We start from the raw sequence: 21457 nt of genomic DNA, 5'->3' as shown, positions 1-21457 counted from the left end.
GTTTGTGGGAATCCTTTGTCTTTCTAGGAAACTGCAAGCAGCAAGTATGAATAAAGCGCCTGCAAATGCACAGCCTGCAGAACAAAACCACAACGGGCCCGGGGCATGCATAGAGGGGGAGTGAAAATTAAGGTCTTCGCTCTTGTTTCCGTCATCCTTCTGCATTCCGCACTGTGCATCTCCCCACTCCATATCATCCCCACCTCCCACCACCCCACTGCTTATTAAAAAAAAAAAAAAAAAAAAAAAAAAAAAAAGCATGAGTTTAATTTCCCTCAGCTGCCCTCTTTGTATCACTTGGAAGTTTCTCATTAGGCATTTGGCACCGTGTGAGCATCTCCCTGCTGGTCCCGAGCTTGCTCCCCTGGCTCGCTCAGCAGCTGCTCCGTCTAGATACCTTTTTCCAAGTCGAGGCACATGCACACGCTGGGAAGGCTGGTGTTCTGCTTGTGTTTTTTGTTTGTTTGTTTGTTTGTTTGTTTGTTTTATCATAGTTTATGAAATATCTGCTGTTTATAAATTATTTCTTTTGAATGCCATCATCTTTTTAGTTGTGTGACCAACTCGGAGGAGCAGAACAGCACCAATACAGCTTGGAATTGGCTCTCAATGCAGAGGCTGCACTCAGACGGGCTGTGCAGAGCCCATCCAAGTGTGTGGACACGTGCACACACATGCACACACTCATTCCTGCTCTGAAATCCTTTAGCTCCACAAGAAGCCAGAGTTACAGCCACCAGGTGGGCACTCACAAACCCCTGCCTCCATCCATCCTGACATCCAAGTCCAACACAGCCACGTGCACACACACACGTATTTTGGGAACTCGTCAAAACGTAGGTAAGGCCCTACTGGACTGGCCTGTCCCAGAAGGCTCCGACAGGAGCACACCCCCAACAAACCCAACCACCCGCTCCAGCCATGCACAGTGCTGAAATCCTGCCCAGGAGAGGCTAGCAAAGGGAGCACAGGAAAATCGCAAGGCAAGGAACACAAATATCTGGTGCATTTTAACATCAAAGCCCTCTCAGCCAGCTCTCCCCATTATTTATGGTTTGCTCATGGGTTTAATTTTTCTGCCTTTTTTTTTTTTTTTTTTTGAGAAGACTCCTCTTGGGGGTCAGATTTTCTCATTCTGCTTAGAGAAAAAATCTCACGTGACTTTAAAAAACAATCCAAAAATCAATAACAGATCATTAGCAGCAGCAATTCAGCCTGGGTGACAGTGGCAGCTTTGCCAGGCTGCCACCTGAACGTCGCCACGACCACTAAAGGTCCTTAGCCAAGAGTAAAGAGCAAGCACTCTGTCTTCACCGGGATGCATATTTAAACTCCCATTTAACTCTGGACACTGCCATCCCAACACCGAGCAGTTCCCAGATAAGATAAGAGATAAGATGTGATAAAAGCCAGCTGCGGCCTCCTGCAGGAGAGGATTCTGCAAACATAGGTGTTAAACACTCACTGGAGGAGAAAATTGCATTTTCCCTAACCCCAAAACACCTGTCGAGGTATTTTCATAGAGCATCTTCTCTAGAGGAGCATCCCCTTTGTGCTCTCTCTCTGAAGCCAGAGGCGAGCAGAGAGATAAGACGGGGTCAGAGGCTGGCACCTGGGCAGGGAGGGAGGTGACAGCCCCAGGGCCACAGCCCCAGCCCTGGCTCTCGGGAGTTTTGTGTCGGCAAGGACTGCTTGGAAAAGGAATGGATGTAAAAGCAAAACAAGCCTCTTGAATGCCTTTAAATACCAGAGATTGAAGTTATTTTACAAATACAACAATGTCACAGTGGATGTGGAGCAGGAGGAGAGGCAATGTAACTTAATTAGACAATTAGGCTAATCCTCAGGAAACACGCTAATTCCCAGGTAGATGGCAGCTGGGGACTGACTGATTGTTGTGCCCCAGGAGGTACCGCACTGGGGACAAGAACCGCTCCAGGTCCCCCACTGTGGGCTGGAAATCAGCTGGGAGAAGTAAAGCGCGGAGCTTCCCCTCACCTCATCCCCTCCTGGGACCTGGGTGGCCCCAGGGACCTGCCAAGGCTCTGCCACCTGTCACTGGCGGGGACAATGGGGGGACAATGGGGAGAGCGTGGGGGATGACAGGGAGATGAGGGGTGGGGATGAAGGAGAGGAGGATGCTGCAGCAGGTCACCCCACCCCTCCAGGGACAACAAGGGCAGGAGCAAACCTCAGCTGGATGCTGAGGGTGTTTCGTCCTCTCCACATCTGTAGTCGAAGGTTTTTACTTGGTGTAATAAAGCAGATGGCGTCAGGTAACCACTGGAGACAAGAGCAGGATGCAAGCAGTCACTCAGCTTACACAAACACCGAGGTGAGCTCAGCTTTAGTTAAGCTAGGAGGAAGCTCTAGGATCAGAAAGTGTGCCAGGACGGGATGGGGCAGCACTTCCCATGGGCAGACGGCCGGGAATCACAGCAGGATCACCACTTTGTCAACAGGCATTATTTTATCTCCTTAGGATTAAACGTTACGATCATATCTGTCTTGTATCGATTGGGATATATTAAGAACACAATAAAAGTGGAGGCTTGTGCTTAGATATGGATTCACCACACCAGATCTGTGTTGCGTCATTCTTTATCGACATCTTGCCTTACATGATTATGTGTCATCATTTCAGTCTTCTGCCCTGAATGCTCTCTCTGGGATGGGTTCTTTGAATTCTTGTGATTTTTTCTAGCTAACCTCCGAGGGTCAATGCAGGTACACAGGGAAGAAGTGCCCAAGCCCCTGGGAAATCTGGCTCCTTGTTACCCAGCTCATTAACACACCAGCCCTGCATGCTGCCCTGCCTCCTGCTCAGGCCAACACCCCTGGGCTCTGCACACTCCAGATTCACACAAAAAGCAAGTTTTAAATTCTTTTTTTCCTGCCCTTCACTATTTTTCCTAGCAGATGGGGGCTCCTGGAAGCAAACTGAAGCTCTGGACAGTGGCTCTGCTTCGCTTTTGCTCTCAGCACACCCCTTGGAGAGGCAGGGAATTAGTTCTAGCTCTGGTACAAGCTACAAAAACAGGTAAATTGGCTGTTAGGGGGACAGGACGGGGAGGGCCAAGGTCACGAATTTGCTCACCACGGCTGCTCGGGGTGCTCAGTGCCTGGCCGTTCAGTGCCTGGCCATGGGAATGAGCATCCTGGAGCAAGATCCTGTGTTTGATACAGGGAGAATGGTTTGAGAGATAATGAACACATCTCTTCCAGTTCCTACATATTTGATAGTGATGTTATAATGTTAGCGCTTTTCCATTTTTCCTACACTCCCATTTGAATAGCTTTCCCTCACACAGCTGCTGAAAGTCTGCCTCAGAATCCTCCAGACACCTCGTGTCAAGAAGCGTGATAGAAATACACCGTGTTGGAGCTAACACTTGACAAAGGCACGGATCCCATCGCCGTTCCAGTGGGGCAGGTCTCATTCCATTTACATGAATTTGCATAAGGCTACCCACAGTCCCAAGCCCAGGGTTGTGTTGCTGCTTCCCCCGCTGAACCCAGGCACTGCGCTGCGGGAGGGAAGGGCTGCGGATGGCCCGCAGTGCATTCACACAGCTGGACAAACATCCTCCTCCAGACCAGCGAGATGGAGGCCAAAAATCCTCCCTGAACCTCCTCAGCCAGTCCTCATGCTCCACCAGAGCACAGCTGCAGCTGGTGCTGGTGATGTGGGGGGGGTTCATGGGCTTGGGCAGCTTCACAAAGCAGCTGGGATGGATGAATAAGGATCTAGGGCTTTGACACAATTGCTGGTGCAAAAGCATTTGCTTAGGGGTGTGTTTTACTGTAGGAAGCTCTTTCTGCGTGTGTACAAGTCCAGAAATAATCTTTGCAGAGTTTTTCTGTCTCTAATCCAGCTGCATCCAGGCTTGTGACACAAGCTAGGCACTCCCCTGGCCTTCAGCTGAAGCTTGAGACCCCAAACTCACCTGTGCATGGCCTGAGCATGCCAAGAGATACTGCAGCACTGGGAGGAGAAAATCAGCTCCTTTATCAAGTATACCACAACACAAGCGTGCTTACTCCAGCGGCAGTGGCGCCAGCTGTACCACTTGGGGCCATCACCGAAATGGTCTCATTCACAGCTTGTAAGTGTGTCACCCCGTTTGTGTCGCTGCTGGAAGGAACAGACCCCGGCTGCGAGGTGAAACCTCGCAGCAGAAACACCGCAGGTTGGAAAGCCCTCAGGGATGAAGGCTTCATAACCCCTTCCCAGTGGGACATGAGGTCCAGGCCAGTGCCCACCCAGTGCTGCGTAGGGCCAGCAAAAGCTCCCTGGGGACTTGCCTTGGTGTCCCAGGCAGGCAGCAGAGGTGGCATGTCCCTCCCAGGGGACATGAGGGAGCCCAGAGTCTGGACCCTCCCCTCTGCACCCAGCATGGGGAAATCCTGGCCCGAAACCATGCCGGGATGCAGCTGGAGAATCAAGAAGCCATACAGGTGGTTTGACAGCATGCTTTGTCTTGCCAAGACAGAGAAAAAACAAACAAACAAAAAACACAAATACATACAGGAAATTTCAATAATGGACCTTTTTTTATTTCACTAATCAATGCCAGTGGGCTTGCTTTTATTTGATCCTTCAGGCATTTATATATAAATTGCTCCATAATGGCTCTGCCCTCCTTCTCTTTAGCGTTTGCTGTTAATGAGCTGCACAGAAGGTCGGGGCTGTGGTGGGCTCCTGGAGCTGAGCCCTGGCTCCCTCCTCCCTGCAGGCCCCAGCACCCCAAAAGGCACACGGCCACCCCACAGATGTAAGACAGCCGTATCTATCAGACCCCTGGGCTTCCCAGCTTGCTCAGGTCAAAGCCGTGATGTAGCACAGGGCTGCAGAAATCCCCACGGGCGAGGCAGGGGGACATGCAGCCTCCCCGTTAAACCCCCGCAAGCCTCCTCCAGCCCAGCCCACTGCCGGCTGCCAGCCCAGTGAGCCCCATCCCGCCACCTCGCAGCATCGCCCTTAACAAGGACGTTTGATAACCCTGAGAGAAAAGGGAAAGAGCTGGGCTGGCCTCCAGCTCCCGAGGACACCGGAGGCAGCCGGGGAGGCCGACAGGTGGAGGAGAGCAGCCCCGTGCCCCAGGCGAGGCAGGAGGCAGCCGCAGCCGCCCGACGAGGGCTGACCTAATTTCTGTCATCTCCCCAGCATGCGCTTGTCCTGGGGACCAGATAAGGCTCCCTTTGATCAAAGGAGACTGCTGCTAACGTCGGCTTTCGGCCATGAGGAATAAAGGCTGCAAAAGCAGGATGGGAGAGGCAGTGGGAAGGGGCTCGGGAGAAACGCCATCATGGGCAACTGGCTCCAATGAAAAGGGGGAAAAAAATAAAAGGAAAAAAAATTACAAATAGCAGAGCATCCTCATCGTGGAGTCAAAGCTGGTGGCTGCCTTTGAGGGGGTGGCTGTGCCTGGAAGGCCCCCCAGGTACGCAGCACCTCCTCAACAGGGACGAGCAGTCCTGTGGTGCCAGAGCCCCAATACCTCCCTGCATCGCCCCAGGCTTCACAGCCAAGTCCTGCTCTGTGCCACTTCCCTGTCTTCAAAAGGAGCAGCAATCAGCGCCTGGACTGTTGAATCGGTAGTCCCCCAGCAGCTCCAACACCCCATGGCATTGCTGAGGTCCCATCTCAGACCTGTGGGTGGCCCGTGGCTTCCAAAGGGGGCAAGAGATAGGAAAACTCAATATTTTGCAATAGCCCTAAACTCCAGGTAATTGTACCTTTTTGCCACATGACCACACACCTGCACGTCTGACGCAGGGTCAGCACAGTGGGGACAGCACAACCCATCACTCAGCTGTGAGTCCCATCACAGCTCCACGAGGACCAGGAAACACAAACAAATCCCCTGCCAAAGAAAAGAAAAACACCCTCTGCCATCGGATGAAGAGGGTTTGGGCAAACTCCTGCATGGGCAGAGTCAGGCTGCTCATGTGCTTGCCTGTGTGAACACACAGGGCTGCAACGCACCCGCATGAAACACAATTACAGTGGACTGAGAATTTTTGTAGAGAGGGTTTGTCTCACTGCAACGCCGCTCTAATCAAGCACCAGTCAAAGATACTTCTGTTGATTTAGGTGAAAAAAGTCTGGACTGAATGAAATTAAAAACAAAACCCTTAATAGCAGAGCAGCAAAGGAAAGAGAACATCCTATAGCCTTCACAGAGAATATTTGATCAAACAAGAAAATGAAGAGTAAAAAAAAAAAAACCTAAGAAAAGGAAAGAAAATACGAATACGTACAATGTAATGTCAGGTTGGATGCTCTGCACAGCCACGTCTGACCCAGTCTTGTGGTTGTGAGAGTCCTTCCAGCAGAAGACCAGGCTGTGCACATCGAGGTGATGCTCACCCAACACTGCCATGAAATATGTTGACCAGGAGCTTGGGTAAAAGTCTGCAAAAATTCAATCCTGGAGTATTTAACCAGGTGGAAAGAAGTATCTCAGGGATGTGACTTCACACGGTGCTTATACAGTGCTTTGGTAACTTCATGAGGGGTAACTTAAGAATTTAGGGAAACAAGGCAGGCACAAAGCAAAAAGATAACTTGGCAGAGACCTGTTCCTTCCTGCTTGCAAAAGAAAAATGCAGGTGGGGTCCCTGGGGACCCCTCGGCCAGAGCCGAGCATCCCCGAAAGCAGTCTCAGGCGGCAGCGTCTGCAAACAGCAAATCGCTGCTGTACAGAGTGACAAACAAAAATTACCACTAATTTAGCATAATTTAGAGGACAACCTTGTCCAAGGAGGCAATTAATCATTCCTCAGAACAAAAAGGGAGGTAACAGCCTGAACACCAGATCCCCAAAGCCGGCGTGAGCGTGAAGTCCCACTTTTTGCCACTGCTATCACCCTACTGCAATTAAAATTGCTGGTGGCAGCCACGACGAGGGTCCTGCGGGTAAGAACTGGAGCCCCCGGCTGCCACCGGGTGCTTTGGGTGACCGAGGAGCTGCTGGTTGCAGGCAGATGAGGGACACTCGGTCCCACTTGTGCTGTCCCTCTGCTGATTAGCAGAAATCTCCTTTGCACAGCATCTCACCGGAGGATCCAAGCTTCTCCCCTGCTTTCATCCTTGCAGGAAGCGAGCCCTCTTTGCTCTAACTGATAGACACAGCTCGCTGCAATTAGTATTTCAGCGGCAGGCAGTTAACCCTGAGGGCAGAAGGCGGGTGTCTCTATTTGGCTTGCTCTGCCTTGGCCATGAATTTTTCAGGTGAGCTCTTCAGATCCCTGCTTCATGCCGAGCCGCCAGAGCAGGCAGCCCCACCAGCTGAAGCGAGGGGCTGGGCAGGGCAGCAAACACCCCCCTCCAGCCCCTCAAAGCCATCCCAGCAAAGCCTCCTGAGGTTTTCTCCCTGCCAAGGGCACCAATACATGTAGTAAACGCAGAACACCTTCGTGGTCTCAGCATGTGGCACTCAGGCTGATAGCCAGACAAAAAGCACTTTGTTTGTCCTTTAAGTTCCCCCAAATCTGCATTTATTTCAATGGATGCTCATGGCAAGCACACTTGGAGACAGCGGCTGGGAAGGTGTAATTATGTTACTATCTTAGGCATACGTACAGCCTAAGGGATTTCTGATCTCACACAGACGCCAAAACAAAAGACAAGAAGATAAAGAGAGAGGAAAGGAACAGCCATGAAGCCACGAACTTGTTGCAATATGAACAAGACCCAGGCCAGCATGGAGGGGGAATAATGTCCAGGAGATGCTCACAGCTGGAGGGAGGCTGGTATCTACTGCAAAACTCTACAAGGGAGCTGAAGATGCAGCGGAGAACCCTGCAGGGACTGAGAAACGTGGGGATTTGCCTGGAAGTGGTCAACAGCTGGTGACCTCTCCTGCAATTTAGAGCAGAAACCGAAGTTGCGGAGAGCTCGTCCACCTGAGTCAGGCTAGGAGCGCGCCCAGCGCCCACGTGCAGCCCAGCACACTGCAGTGCGTTAAACTGCTTGATACCCAAACCACCTCGAGTCGCTGTGCCTTCCGAGCCTAATGAAAGCTTGGTTTGCTCTGGACAAAAGCTGCAGACCAAAACTAAAGCACCGCGTGTCCGTATAAATGAGAGGCAAGCACCAGAGTACCAACGGGGGGATTATCTCCACGAATTACCTCCAGCCTGCTGTGCCCTAAGGAGGGTGTCTCCATTCACTCACCACGGCCACCTCCAACGCAGCACCGAGCCCCAGACCATCCCACGGCGGGGGGGGTCAGGGGCAATGCCCCCGCTCCCAGCCCCCGGCCACGCTGGGCAGAGCTGGCTTTTAAGGCATGATTTTTATTCCGCCACGGTCGCTTTCTATATTAATTTTATCCGGCATCAAAAGCCCTTTCATATGTTAAACTCTAATTCATATGCTAATACCTAATTTATGATAAGGTAATTATTTTTTGTTGAATTTATTATTCGGCCTTCGCTGGGGAAGGCAGAGGCAGGCAGCGGTGGGTTTGGGCACTCCACGGTGTGGATGAGTGGGACGGAGCTGGCTAATGCCTCTGGTACCTCGGGCATAAACGGGACAAAAACCTGCCCTGTTCCGCCATGGCCATCCCATTCCCATCCGTCTCTCAGCCTCATCTCCCCGCAGAGCTGCTCCTGCCTGTGGCGGCCAGTGGGTGCTCCCAGGCAGGGGTGCCCAGCAGCACTTGTGCTCACCCCTAACCTGCACCCATGGGTGCCCTTGGCCAGGAGCACCTGGATGGGGACACGCCGTGGGGTATTTGCATGGGAAGAATTGGGAAGGCACGTACACCAGCTTGGGAAGGTCTGCTTGGGAGGTCTGAAGTGGCGCCACCGACAAAACCCCAAGAGGCACGCAGCAGCACTCACAGCCACTGGAGTTCTGCCCCACAAACCATGGACGCGTGCCCGGTTCTTGTCCTGGGGAGGCCCAGAGGGACTGGGCACAGTGGGGACAGGCAGCGGAGGGCACCAAGCTGACCGAGGGGCCGGAGCCCTCCTCCGAGGGGAGGCTGCGAGAGCAGGGACAGCTCAGCCTGAGAAGAGACCTGGGGGGTTTTAAATGTCCCTTAACACCCACAGGGAGGCGAGAGGACGGAGCCGGGCTCTGCCCAGTGGCTCCCAGTGCCAAGACAAGAGGTGAGGGGCACAGACAGGAAAACCAGAAGTTCCACAGAAACACCAGGAGCAGCTTAATCCTCTCCCCTGTCCCAAGAAGAGCACCAGTCGGCACAGCAGCAAGGGCACCCCCGTGCCTGCCCAAGCTCCAGGCCAGGAAGGACAGCTCCCCTCGCAGCTTCTGTCACCCTCCTGCTTGCGGTGGCACCGCCGCGCCGTGCGGGGAGCATATGCTGAATGTAAAGACACGATAGCAGTTTATCCTCCGCCAATTTTTTTTTTTAACAGTCTATTTTCTGCTTGAGGAAGCAGGTGCATTTCCTATCCTCGCAGCATCAACAGCCAACAGGCTGGCGGAGGTGTGATGGCTCCAGGACAGTGACGCCACCTGGAATTTCACATCCCTGACACATCTGCTAATTATGCCAAACGAGCTCACCTCAGCCCCAGCCTTCTGAGCCGCACGCATTAAATTAAGTGGGAGCTGTTAGCGGGGCAGCGGCACCAAGCCACTACGCAGTGGGATGGGGAGGGGACTGGCAGGGTCCCCACCACCCTGCCACCACCCTGCCCGCACCCAGCCACTGCCGGATGGGTGACAGCCGCCTGAAAGAGCCAGGATCAGCCCCTTCCCTTCCTTCCCCCCACCAAACCCTCACCTTGCATCCCCCAGCTAGGCTACGCCACCGCGCTCACCTTCCCCAGGACCCAGGCAGCGCCTTCTGCCCCCTCCCCAGCTCTCTTTTCAATTAACCCTTTTTCCCAAATCCTGCGCTTAACGCCCCAGCCCATCCCGGGGATTTTGCGCATGTATATTATTGGTTCTCCATCTTATATTTTTAGCATTAAAAGCTGCCATTTGTTCCAACGATCCGAACAAACTCCAGTAGGCAAGATGAAGCTGTAACTCCCTCAAGCTAAACTCCAAATTCATTTCATAATCCTTAGATAAAAGCTTAGAAGCCAGAATATTCATTACCAACCCGAGCTCCACAAGCAGCCGGGGTAGTAATGGAACGGAGCAGATTTGACACAGGGGATGTTGCTACAGAAATTAGCCTGTCATAAGATTACGGGGACTAAGTGTTATTGGGTGATAAGGTGTGATGTGTTAATATTAAATTATCTCACCAGAAAAAAAAAAAAAAAAAAAGGAAAGAAAGAAAAAAAGTAAAAAGAACGTAACAAAAAAGGCACCGATGAAACTCACATTTATTAAAAGCCCTGAATATGATATTAAAAGATCACAGATAAGCTAGTTTATTTCTGTGCTGGAGATCAAATTGAAAGAATTCTCCAGGAGGGATTTCTTTGAATGGAGCATTACAACAATCAAACAAAAAAAGAGCCTTTAATAAATGCTGCGGGACTAACGAAGCCTTAAAAACACCAGACTAATCTCTCAGGAGAGGGTTCATTAACCCTTCATTCCCACTCTTGTTGCATCAAAACAGGGATTAAATAGAGTGTTTCAGTGCCAAATAATACTCTGTACGTACCAAATGCTCTCTCTACAGAGAGGAGATTAACTTTGCCTCTGCGCGACACGCGGATCGGATGGGATGCTAACAAAGCTCGCTGGCACAAACTATAAACCACAAGCACAAAGCTTAAGTGATTTGTCCAAGTCGCCAGCACCAGCGAGATAACAATAGGGCCACTGAGCAATGAGGGTTTGCTTAAAATTGGGATTTGTTTGTAGTCGGGCAGTAACAAACGTCTCTGACGCCCAGCCCGCATTCGTTCTGCACCTGTGAGCTGCATCCATCACGTGCTGGCCCTGTTCATATACACGCTGGTTTAAGGCAGCGCCGTGAGGCCAGAAGTGAGGCTGAGGGCTAAAGGGGGAAGCAGGGATTAATGGGGGCAGGTGGGATTTATGGGGTGGACAGGGAGCAGACGCGCTGTGCAGGGTCGGCAGCAGCAGGTGCCGAGGATGCTGCGCGGAGCAGCAAGGCACGGGCCGGTGCCCGCGTGAGCTGCTCCTGCCCACAGAGGATGCCCAGAGGAAGCCAGGTTTCAGGCAGGGATTCCAATTATCGTGTTCCTTCCAGTTCCTGAGCCTTTAAGGGTTTTGTCTGCCCTGCTGTCACCAGCACCAATCTCTCTTCCCCTCACCTCTCCTCCTGCCCAAAGCTGCTGCCAGGAAGCAAAGCAGGGGCTGCATTTCCCTTTGCCCTCTGAAAATGAACATCGTCAGCATTTCAGTGCCCGGCAGACATCGCTCCCACTGCCCGCGTCCCTCTGCAGCTGACGTCCTTCCTGCACCTCCTGCCCCAGGGAGAATCGCAAGCCCCCAGCACTGACACGACCTCAGAGGCACCGGATCTGCTCTGCCCAGTGCCCAAAGGACTCACATCTTATAAACCCAGCTGCAACACCCCTCGCTGCCCTGCTCTGAGGCACATCCAGCCCCGGCTTCACGTGAGGCAGGGGAAGGGCAGGGATGAACTGGTGCAGCTCCTGCATCAACTTCTGAGCCATGGGTTAGGCCATCTTGGGCTGGCTCTAAAATCCAACTGCCAGAAAAAAAGAAGAGAATGTTTCTCCCCGCTTACAGCTCATTTTACAGCAGTGGGATGTGTCTGTTCTTTCCGTACAAAGGATTACCTTTTTTTTTTTTTTTTTTAATATTTTTTCTGTGAAATCTTTTCTGACCCACAAGCAGTATAGAAATGCAACCGAGGGATGCAGAACAAGGCTATATATACGTCGGGGGATTTGGAAGCAAACACAAGTGTTGGCACTTAACAAATAATAAATAACCATCATTAATTATTGATCACAGCCCTGGCTAATCAAGTTTCACCCCTGTGGGTACCACAATATCTTCAGACCCCTTTGATAGGGCCTGTGAAGGGGGGAGCTGCTGATGTCTGTACATCCCGAGCACACAGAGCTTTGAGGGAAGCCTGCAATAGCATAGCAGGGTTGGAAGGTCTGAAATCCCCATGGGCGGTGAGATAAATATCGAGCAAGCACCCACTTTGGCCGTGCGGGGTGTTTTGGGTTGTACGAGCTGGGAATGGGTCTGAGAGTGCGCCCAAGGGAGTGGCCCCACAGCTGCAAGGGTGCCAGCCCTGCCCCGCACCTCCTTTCACCAGCGATTTGTAAAGGTGTAACACAAGAAGAAGCTGCCTCGCCATCCTGACAACAGAGGACTGCCTTCCCCCTTTCTGTGGCTGTTAAATCCTGTTATTACACGCAAGCCATTATCAGCACGTCACCGGCCGCTGGCGTCTCTTGACGAAGCTACATACCTGTGTAGACAGCTCGCCCATGCTTGCTTATTTACGATTCAATGTAAACACTCTGGTTTGGTTTTCCTCGTGTTTATCACTCTGGCTGCAGGATTTTTTTCTCCCCGTGGGAGCCCAGGGCACTGAACCTTGCTCCCTGGGGACACGCAGGCATGCAAAGCTCTGTCACTGCCATGCTACCCCAAAAACTTCCCACTGCTGCGGCAGGTTGGCAAACCCGCTGCTTCTGCTGCTTTATTTTCTTTTCTTTATTTTTATTTTGCATAATTACCAGCAAGCCATTAACCATTGGCTGCTTTAACCTGATATTTTAGGGCACTTCTCACACCCTGCCCTGGAAATAACTCGGCAGCTGCTGCCTTGCCAGAGGAGTGGTGGGACCACCCCGAGGGCACACACCTCTCGGGGTGGCAAGGAAAACATCTGCAGCTCACGAGGCCTCACATCTCCAAGAAAGGGAAAGACCTTGCAAAAAAAAAAAAAAAAAAATGCAGAGCAGGAAATCAGCAGAGCAGAAGGAACCTTACTGGGATCAGAGCAGGGACCTGAGCTCCACAGGACTGTGCTGGGACACGCAGCGAGCCCGCTCCCTTCCTTTGAGCTTCGCCGAAGGAAGAGTTAAATACGTACTGCATATACTAACAGCAATGTTTCTGGGGTCCTTGATAAGTCTGAAAAAAAGAAAATAGTGCAAGTGGTTTACCCACATTCCTCCTTCCCAGTAGATGCATCCATCCCCCAGACAATTTATGAGCCCTCATCCAAGCAAAGCATCCGTGTTTCTTAGAACGACATCCGTGCCCCTTCCCAAACCTTCCTGAAAATGTGCATTTCAGTGATTCTTTCTTGCTGGAGGCAATGAGGTGAGTTCCAAGAGTTAAAAGCCTGCCCATCAGACTTTTCCAGAGCTCATGGGATGGGGGAGAAGCCCAGCAGGCTTTCACATAACCCCACAAAAGCGGATCCCACACCCCGCCTGCGCTCCTGTCCGTGGCCCATGGTAGAATTTGGGATTTGGGTTCGCTTTGCCCCGAGGGTGCTGGGGAAGCAGCTCCAGGGGCACATCGCCGTGAGGCAGCCAGGCACACATCCAGCTCCAAAAAACAGGGACCATGAGGACGGCAGTCCCTGGGAGAAGAGCTGCCGCCTGCTTTATAAAACTTTCCTATCCAAATTGTATTCCCTCCTGCTCAGGCACCACGCAGTTGCTAATTTGTGCTAGAAAGGAGGGAATTGAGTATTCCCTCCATTGCTGCACGGGGAATAGCCCCAGTTTCCCAGAAATCTCCCCTGGCTTGTCCTTTAAAATATGCATAAACAATGCCACAGTGTCCTTTAGGCAGCTTGCTGGAAAATATGAAGAAATACAAATATATCCTCCCCACCTCACACTCCAAGCTGCCCAGCAAAAACAGCAGGCATTTAATTAGAGCTGTTTTCTAACCCCTGTCCATGAATACCTTGGGACAGGCCAGTAACCCCTCCTTGCCCCCCAGGACCCCAATAGATCCCAAACAAACCCATGGGAAGCTGCTCTGCTGCATGCTGGTGTCACTGAGCTCCATTCCCACACGTTATTATCCACAAGGTCAGACAAAAACCTACGGAAAGTGTTGGGATTATTTCCTAGGAGGGAACGTAAGCAGCCTGTCGGCCCGGGTGACCTTGGGGCTTTATCTCCCATCACAGCAGTAATCCCCCCGGGCTGGAGCAGTCCCGCAGCCTCGCGGGGCAGGGAGGCAGCGGGAGGCACGGCCAAACCCACCTGGCTCCAGTGCTGCAGCGGCTGCTCAGGTCCTTGCCCCATCCCTGCAGCACCCTGGATGCCTGGGTCTCGTGATAAAGTCCTCCCCAGAGGCCAGACCCACTTTGGGATAAGTGCAACTCCATCCCTGCAGGGGAGGAGGATTCTCGGGGCATGGATGCTGCAGGGAGGGGACGGGATGGGGCTCCTGGACCACTTGCAATCCCGTTTCCCCTTGAGCTCTGTTTTCTCCTGTATGGGAAATGTTCCTCCTTCCTCCTCATGCCTGTGATCCCCGCAGTCCGTCATCCCATCGTGCAGCCCCGCAGGTGCCCCAGCCCCACGGCACACGGCCCTGTGTGGTCGTGAACGTGCCAGAGCAGTGGAAACAAGAACAAGAGGTTTTCAAGCAGGGCTCTGTGAAAAGGAAGGAGGAAAACCTGCTCGTGTTCATATCCCCAAGCTCCACAGATCCCCCATTACTTCAGGATTTAAGGCAGAGCCTTGCTGCCTGACTCAAGGGACGTGGGAATAGGCGGAAAATGGGATTTGGAGAGCAAAGCTGCTAGCAGGGATAACCGAGAGCAGAACAAGGAACGCTGCCCACGCCGCTGCCGCCTTTGCTGCATTTCTCACCACTGAACCGGGGACAAGGGGAGGATGGTGGCTTCGAGGAGAGCGGGACCCCTGCCTCCTGTGCCCATGTCCCTGCTCAGTGCACACCCCGAGGGGATGGGGACCCAGCAGGAGAGCGGGGCAGAGCCTGGCCCCGAGCGGCTCTTTACTTGCAGCGACATCGATCGGTTCTGTGATCTGCTGATCACCTCGTTGGCGTAACTGAAAAATCCATTATTACAGGATTCCGAAACAAAAATAACCCAAAAGGGGGGAAAAAATTAATTCAGAAGCTGTCCTGCTTCCAAACCTTGTGCGTTGGGTCACTGCCATCTAGAGGCAGCGAAGCACCAGAAAGCATCCAAAAGCACCCGGGCTTTGCACAGCACCCAGGGGCCACGCGGCCCAGGCATTTTGGGGGAAGAGACCCCAGTGCCGCAGCGGGGACACTCCATCGTGCCCCTGTGCCTCACCCCGGCCCCGCAGAGCTCCTGGGGTCAGGGGGACACGGGCTGGACACCGAGATCAGGCGCAGCCCTGGCACGCAGCCGGCCTGTGAGCGCGCACGCAGCTCCAGTAACAGAGCGGCCAGCCGCCGCCTCGGGGCAGAGGAATATTTCAGCATTTCATTTTCATCCCAAATTAGACTGAAACAGCTAAATAGGATTTTTTTTTTCTTCCCCGCTAATGGGAAATTCAGGAAAAATATTAAATGAGAAAATGAGATGAGAAAATATCAAATGCTGCCCACCAGTGGGGTCCAGGCTTGGGCTGCGCCTCCCTGTGCCAGCTGATTTTACAATTGATGGAGCTGTGCTTGTACCCTTTAAACCTGGTTAAAGACTTGGAGATGATCTCCACTCCCTTGCTGACCCCGTGCAGGTCCTGCACATCACATCGTCCTTTCCTGACAAAGCCCGGCATGCCTGCACCAGGCGAGCTCCAGTTCTGCTTCTTTTATCGGCGTTAGTTCCTACCTGTGGGTGCTGCACGGCTGCGAAGGAAGCTGTCCCCACCTGGGAGCATTTCTGCATCAATCGCACGGCGTTTGCTCCCACAAAGAAACGGCCCCCAAAGACAGGCTGTGCGCTTTGATGAAGATCTGACTTTCCTTTTGGCGTGGTTTTCTTTGACACAAAGGAAAGCCTTTGTCTGACAAAGTCTTTGCTGACAACACCTGCAGGGAAAAGGGGCCAGGGAGGATGAAACGTGGCCCTTTTCACCTTACATTAATTTCTTGTACTTTGACTTGCACCATCTCGCCAGCTTCATCTACTGCAACCTATGGATGTATCGGCCACTGGTGAGCTCACATAACCCCAAATCGTGCCAAGTGAACCCTCCACCATACCCCAAAGGGAACGCAGAAACTCCAGTGACTTTGGAGCTGGGAACGCAATCGGAAATCAAAAGCTTCTGGGACTCAGTAATCACCATAGCAGTGCTTTATTAAGCAAATTATTACCAAGCAAGTAAATAAACCAGCAGGAATCAAAGCGATGATCAATAGCACAGCTCGATACGGGGCAGCCTTAGCACGTGTGAGCCTATAGAGCCACTGCCACCCCCAGTAAAACAATAACCCCAAACAATAACCCCCCAAACAGGGGGCAGCCATCCCCTCGGGATGCTTTCTCACCTGAGGGAACGTCTCCCACCGCTACACGGTCCTGTTTGACAGCAGCGACCTCACAAAGCAGCGACCTTGTGGCAGGGCAGGGGCTTTGCTGCTCGGTGCGCACGCTGCCCGCCAGCAACGAGCAGCCCTCTGCAGGGGTGATGTGTGGGGCTGACGGTGATCAGACCCCCGATACCTGTTAATAAAGCACAGCAGAAGCAAGAGACACCTCTCTACGCCAGCAGGGATACATCACCACCTGTTCTGACACCTGGGATTTACCTGCTTGGCCTGCAGGGGCTGCGTTACTCACAGGGGCAGCACAGAACCATGGTGCCAGGCTTGGCTCTGTGCAACTCCTGCCCTGTGCCTGCAGGAACAGCCCCGATGGGGACCCAGCTCCCCACCTCCTCCTTCTCACATCTCTTTTTGCAAAGCCGACCAGCAGCGGCGATCCCAACAGCAGAGGGCCGCTCGTTGCCCAACACGTCCCAAATTTCCCGCTGCACCAGCCCAGCCTTGGTTTATCAGCTTTGGGTTATTTGGGTTTATTCAGCTTTGGGTTATCGCAGCCTCCTAAAGCACCAGGCACAGATAACATCCCGCCTGTTACTGACTGCCTGAACCTCCCCAGTCACACAGGTGCTTCCCCCCAGCAACCCACCACCAATTATCAGGAAGTGAAAAGAGAAAAAGAGGAGAAAAAAAGTTAACACTGAGCAGGTGAAAACCAGACATTGTCGCAACCAGCAGCTGGTGGCTGCATTTCCTCAGCAGCACAAGGACGAGAGGATACGCAGAGAAGTCAGACAGCAGTGGATTTACACTGACCGGCTCCGAGGACATCCTCCCTGGTGCATGCAGGAGCACAGGTGCCCGCAGGGCCAGCTCTTCTCCCATCACATCCCCCTGGGTGACCCCAGCTGACAGCGCATGACCGGCTCTTGCTGCCCCTGTGGAGGTGAAACAATCTGCTACAGACTTGGAAAGGGAGCACAAAAAGGTGAAAGATGCCAAATATTTCCTCAGCATCTTCCCACCTCTGTGCACGGGGACAAGCCATGGGGGCGTGCGGCCAGCCTCGACTTTTCAAAGCACGCTGCAAAGTAAGATCCTGGAAATCAGAGATGGCCGGTTTTCAGCAGTCTTTGTTCCACTTAATTTGGGGTTTAAACAACCTTGCAGGAGGGTTTTCATCAGTCTGATTGCCTCAAGTGGTAAAACTCAGGTCATGCAGTAGAGAAACAGGGCCCAAAAATAACTGCAGCAGCCAGAGAACAGCACTAGGCTAACGAGCATCTTTTGGAGCTACCTGGCAGTTTTGCACTTGCTGCATGTTGGCCCTGGTGGCCAGGTTTTGCGTGCTAAACCCTCTGCGTGCCCAAATCCAGCTGCAATGTGATGGAGAGCAGGTCCCCCAGGTACCAGCACGGCTCACCTCCTCCCTAGGATATGCTCACACAGGGAATTTCGGTACACGATGCCCTGGAGCAGCTTTGCCTCCCAGCTCCCACCGTGGTGCTCCAGCAGCCTCCAGGGAGGGACAGAGCACGGAACAGCAGCCCCTGCCCCCGGGGTTTGCAGCACACCCGAGCTCACGCTGCCAGCTCTGCTGAACGGACTTCATTTTTTATTTGGTTTTACCAACCTTCACGTGTCTGGACACAAGGGCTGGGATTTATAGCTCGCACACGGTACAGTATGAAATCTCTGCATCTCCCTGTTTAAGATATTTGCAATCACGATGTGTGATCTGCCCCGTTATTAAATGCTGGTGCCAAGGAGACTGATACAGGGCAAGCAATTTCCTAGAAGGTGGGAGAGCCCAGCCAACCTCCTGCTCTCTGCTCCCAGGGATGCAGCACGGCCCCTGCGTGCACCACGCTGTGCATCGCCCTGCTCTGCTATCACACCAGCCCGGGCCAAACCCAGGCAGCAATGCTCCTGCTCCTGATGCATCTCATTTATGGCATGCAGTGAGGAGGGGGAAATCAAAGCAGCAGGTCTGCTCAGGGCCAAGCTTGGCAGCAGCAGCTGCATTGCCCCATGCACATCTGCCCAGCTGGCCCCAACGCACCAGCAGGAGGGCAGGGAGCCTTAAAACGGACCTTTTCCAGCAACCCTGCACGCACACGAAGCTTCCCACAAAGCCTGGCTCAATCTGCTGTGTGCTGCTGGCTGCCCTGTCCTTGCTGCTGCTCAATTCCAGCTCCCCTGTAACCCCAGCTGAGCTCCAGGTGCAAGCCACCACGCTGTACCACGCTGTACCCCCCACCTCAGGAGATGTCAGTTCTGCTGCTAGCCTTCGTGTCTCCAAATTCCCAAGCAACTGAAGCACGCCGCAGCTCAGGGCTCTCCTTCTGAAACGTTCTTGCACCCCTGCCTTTGCCCCTGCCAGCCCCAAAGCCCGTGCCTTGTTCGGAGCAGACGAGGGATTTCGGGCAGTTTGCGGCTACGCAGGAGCCCCGAGGCTGCAGGACGTGTGCTGCACTGATGGGACCTCGCACATCCTCTTGGAGCACCTGCGTCTTAATGACTTTGGAGAGCAAATTTCGGACATCGCAAATGCAGCAAAGCTAGCTGGGGTCTTTTCTGTGCCTTCCTAGCTCACTTGACCACTGTTTCTTTTCAAAGCAAGCCATAGAGCCAAAAGCATTCCCTTTAATGCACTTGATAGGGGTTTGATGCCAATGGTGGGCTCTTTCATCTGCTGCTCCCTCAGAAAAGGATGCAGATAGAGAGATTAAAAGAGAGGGAAGCCTGGTGTCCGTAAGCCCCACACTGAGACCTGCTGGCTCCCGGGTCTCTGAGTCAGGCTGGTCGGCAGTGGGGAGAAGCAGAGCCTCCTGCAGAAGGGTTGGTGGTGAAACAAAGAACCATCGCTTCTGGTGAAAAGCGAAAAGAAAAAAAAATCTGTTTTGACTTGGAAATCTTTTGCTATTGTAAGTGAAACAGCAAGGTAAATACATTTCATCTAGGTTTCATCATTAGAACTCACTCTGACATTTACATTGTATTAAAATTTTAATATTAATAGGATACTGCTATATAATGTTTAATAGATATCTATTTAATATTTTTTTCTAAGCTAACATTTCACACGCTAACATTCAAGTGGCAAAATCCCCTTGCTCCATTAGAGAAGAAAGCAGCCGGCACTAGTTAGGATCTACCTGACGCCACCAAGGCTCGGCACCAAATACAGCCCCTGGAAACAAATCGCACTGACGCCAGTAGCATTTGCAAGAGCATCTCGAGGGCTCTTGACCGACCTGTACCAGAGAAGGGACTGGGAGAAAACGGCTCTGCCCAGCCCCGGGGCCGCCCCAGGGCACCAAGCAGCACCCTGCAGGCCACCGGGGGGGACCGGAGCCCACCACGGGCACCCATCGCCACTGGGTGCCGGCTCTGAATTGCAACGGGGCCGGAGCTTCACGAGGCTGTGTCTGGATTTCAAAGCAGCCCCCCTTAACACAGGGCTTTGTCTGGATGCCGCAGCCATGTAATAGGGCCCGGTCTTAAACCAGGAGTGTTTAATAGGATCTGATAGCTGTGCACGTATCTAATTGGACCTAATGTTTACAATCCTCCTTTCCTCCCCCTTTCCCAACCTCTCCCCTTTGCCACTCTCCCTCCCTGCAGCACCAAGAGGCTGCTCCCCAGCCGCAGAGGGGACGGGGCTGTCCCGGAGCCACCCCCAGCTGGAGGTGTCCCCGCTGATCCCTGGGGGCATCCCCCCCAGCTCCCCACTGCAGGTCCTCACTGCCCTGCAGGACTTCACCCGGCCCTGGATGGGCCCCAGGACACAGGCACAGCCCCTCATAAAGGTGTTAACAGGAAGAGGAATGGTAGCAAAAAGAAAAAAAAATATATTAAAAAAATAAAAAATAAAACCACACTTGATTTGGCAAATGGAAATTGGCGAATGGCAAACATGTTGTGTTCTCTTTTTCCCATCCTGCTCTGCAAGAAGCACCAGTCCCGGCCTTTTATTTCAGCACTGCCTTCCTCCATGCTAGGAGTGGCAACCTAGGAAAGTGCGAAGTGCTGGCTCCCACCAGGAGCTGAGGCGTTCAGCTTTAGGGATCTGTAACCGAAAGGCAGGAGCAACATTCCTTTTGCCTTATCATTTGTCAAAAGGGAACATGCACGTGTATTTTTAAAACAATTCTCTTTCACCACATTCAGGTCGGAGGAACCAGCATCTCTTTCAAGCAAAGCAGCAATAAAGGCATGCTCAGAGAGTCCCTACAAGAGCTCTGAAGGTTCCCATGCCCATTCCCTACCCCTTGGCTGGGACCTGCCCACCGGAGGGGCACGGGAGGCTCCTCGGCTCCAGCCACAGAACCGCCACCCCGCGGCATCACCAGGAGCACAGGGAGGACAGCCCTGCAATTCCTGCACAGGTCTTCCACACACACACACACATTCCCATACGCTGTTTTCTAAGGGATAAGAGCCTGAGTCTTCCTGCACCGCCTGAGCAGGAGGACATCTCCAGCCCAGCCCCTCTGGTGGCCAAAGAAGCCTCCTCCAGAAGCAAGCGGCCTCCCGCTGCCCACCTCCCCACCTCCAGGGGTCCCGCAGAATTAATTCACATGGTTTATTTGCAGCTGAATCAAGCTCTGGCACTGCCCTAAGATTTATGCTCCACGCAGGCCTTATTGACAGACAGTGGGGTTGGAAGGTTAGAGAAGCAATATTTCCAGAATTTGCATAAAACAAGGGCATTTCATAATTTAGCTGATGCAGATTCGGGTAAGATGAAATTGTTGGCCATTTTATAATTAGATGGCTAATCATAAAATAACCTTTACGAGTCATCAAAAACCATTATTATAGAAATTAATTCCTGCTCTGTACCAAATGTATTTTACCCTTGTCCTTGAGGATCAGAGGCAATAACCGAAGATCTTTTCGGCAGGACTCGTTCTGCAGCCAGCCTCACGTCGTTACACTATTTTACGGATCACAAATGCTTAATCAATAACGCAGCGCTTTCGGGAACGATGCTCTTGCTCTTGTCTTTCTGTGGCTGGAATTGTTTGGCTGGCTGCTCACAAATCTTTTGACAGGGATTCATTGTTTTGGAGATACCCTTGTCTGCTCTGCAGG

Source organism: Cygnus olor, chromosome 16 (genome assembly GCF_009769625.2).
Source record: "Cygnus olor isolate bCygOlo1 chromosome 16, bCygOlo1.pri.v2, whole genome shotgun sequence".
Classification (NCBI taxonomy): domain Eukaryota; kingdom Metazoa; phylum Chordata; class Aves; order Anseriformes; family Anatidae; genus Cygnus; species Cygnus olor.
Note: the sequence above shows the minus strand (reverse complement) of the source record.